General features: G+C 49.1%; 1 pseudogene; it reads right to left on the reverse strand.

Annotated features, from left to right (window-relative positions):
* Positions 1-481: 481 nt before the first annotated feature.
* LOC102924990 (inhibitor of growth protein 1 pseudogene) lies at positions 482-1,923 on the reverse strand (annotated as a pseudogene).
* Between the last annotated feature and the right edge of the window lie 668 nt (positions 1,924-2,591).

Raw genomic sequence — 2,591 nt, forward strand, 5'->3', positions numbered from 1 at the left:
CGGCTTCACAACAGCACCAGGCTGCACTTCCGGTTATAATACAGCAGGGCAAGGTGGCTGGAAAATGTACATTTATACACTTCATAAGTTAAAGGTGGCCACACGATGACCGAGGGTGGCAAAGGCAAGACCTGGACCCACCGCCTGGACCGCTTGTGTCTGACCTATTAAAAATGTACCCAGGCATTAAAAATGGCCAGTTGGGGAATAGGCCATGTATAAAATATGTCATGTAAAATTTACCCATTAGCCTTTTTAAAAAATAGTATTTAGACTTTAAACCTTTGACCAACTTGTCATGTGGATATACATTATGGCAGCGAGAAGCACACTTGCTGTACTTCAGCAACCTGGATAATTTTTTTTTTTTTTGTAAACCATAACATTTTTGTGGAAACAGCCAAATTAAATCTCTTCTTTATACATCTGTTAGGTTACTTCCAAGTCACTCCCCAACCCCAAAAACCAGTCTGACACTTGCTGACATGTTTAATCCGAACCTATATTGGTAGTTTCTAAAACGCTGATCTGCAGACCCAGTCTGGTTACAGGTACACCATGAAGACACAGGCTGTTTCTGCCGTCCCGAGGAGAGGGTCCATTTCTACCAGTCTCTAAAAATACTCATCTGCCCATCCTGGGACTTGGGTTTGTTCTCCTGCCCGTGTGCACGTCCACACACTACCTGTTGTAAGCCCTCTCTTTCTTGGACTTTTCCAGGGCCTTGTCCATTGTTTTCTCGCTCTCCCCCCGACACTTGGGGCAGTACCACTTGCCCTTTGGTTTATGGTTGAGTCCCACACAAGAAAAGTGGAACCACTCGATGGGACACTCATCGTTGTCGCAGCCGATCATCTCTCCATAGGAGACCTGATTGCACAGACAGTACGTGGGCTCGTTGGGGTCGATGGGGAGGTCTGCGGGAGAGGCTTCCCTCTCTGCTTTGGCCTTGGAGCGTTTCTTCTTCTTTGAGGTTTTTGCTTTCTTCTCCTTGGGTGTTCCTGAGGTGATGTCGTCGTGGTCGTGATTATTAGACGCGTTCTCTCGGTTCTCGTTGTTCCGCTGCCTCCGGGACCGCTTGTTGTTGGGCTTGTCCGCCTGAGAGATCGCCTCACTCTTCGACTTGTCCTGGCCGGCCTTGCCGCCGCTGCCAGTGCTGTCACCAATGTCCTGGTGTGCCTCGAAGAGCTCCACGTGACTGTCTACCTGCCTGGTGCGGTTCTCCACCAGCTCCACCATCTGACTCACGATCTGGATCTTCTCATCGCCCAGCTCCTGACTGCGGATCAGGGCCCTCTGGATGCAGTGCAGTACCCGCCTCTTCTGCGTGCCGTCCGTCTCGCGCTTGAACTTCTCATAGTAGTCATCCAATTCTTTCAGGATCTCACGAAGTTACCGTGGGACCCACAGTAGCAGATTCTTAGTTACCCTAAGCAAAGTATTCGATCAACAAAACCACTGAAAGCAACAAACAAGGGCAGCACCACAGCTCGGCTTCAGACTGCTGCTGGACCACCATAAAGTACCAGGGAGGATAAAGGTGGTGAATAAGTCAGACTGCAGTACCATTTAGTGTGTCCAATTACCAAAAAGGTATTTAACTTATGTAAGACAGCACTTAAGTTTTTAATGAGGCATTGCTTCCAACGGGGTATTTTTATAACATTCGAAAAATAACTCAGGTAATAAACTCCATTTACAACGAGCAAGCCACAACCTCTTCTTCCAGACTCTTCTACACCCGAAGCACGACCTGCAACAGTAGTTCTGAGCAAGGACTTATTCTAACGCCGGTCCCACATACAAGCCCGCAAGGGGCCGCGTCGGCGGGGCTCCAGGTGGACAGCGCCCGGACACACCGACCCGCAGTCCCGACAGGGGTGCTCCCAGTTCACTCACGCCTCCCGGAAATGCGAGAAGCGGCCAGAGCGGCCAAGGCGATCGCAGCGGCCTCCCGGGGGCCGGCGCCGCCATGGCCCCGCGGCCGGAAAGTGGCGCATCCCCAGTTTTATGTGGTCAATGGTGACATGAAACACCATTTAAGGTAACTGTTGGCCATTTGTGTGTCTTCCTTGGGGGGGATGGCTTGCTGTAGGATGGTCTGTATGTCAAATGTGTTGCTCTGATTGGTCAATAAATAAAACACTGATTGGCCAGTGGCCAGGCCGGAAGTATAGGAGGGACTAATAGAGAGGAGAATTGAGAAAAGAGGAAGGTAGAGGGAGAGACTGCCAGTTGCCACCATGACAAGCAGCATGTGAAGATGCCGGTAAGCCACAAGCCACATGGCAAGGTATAGATTTATGGAAATGGATTAATTTAAGCTATAAGAACAGTTAGCAAGAAGCCTGCCATGGCCATACAGTTTGTAAGCAATATAAGTCTCTGTGTTTACTTGGTTGGGTCTGAGCGGCTGTGGGACTGGTGGGTGACAGAGATTTGTCCTGACTGTGGGCAAGGCAGGAAAACTCTAGCTACAATGGCTGCTTAGATCCTTTGACCATTTTAAAACTATTTTTTGTTTTGTTTTGTTTTTCTTCCTTGATTTTGAGCTGTTTTAAATTCCTTATGTATTTTCGACACCAACCTCT

Source organism: Peromyscus maniculatus, chromosome 14 (genome assembly GCF_049852395.1).
Source record: "Peromyscus maniculatus bairdii isolate BWxNUB_F1_BW_parent chromosome 14, HU_Pman_BW_mat_3.1, whole genome shotgun sequence".
Classification (NCBI taxonomy): domain Eukaryota; kingdom Metazoa; phylum Chordata; class Mammalia; order Rodentia; family Cricetidae; genus Peromyscus; species Peromyscus maniculatus.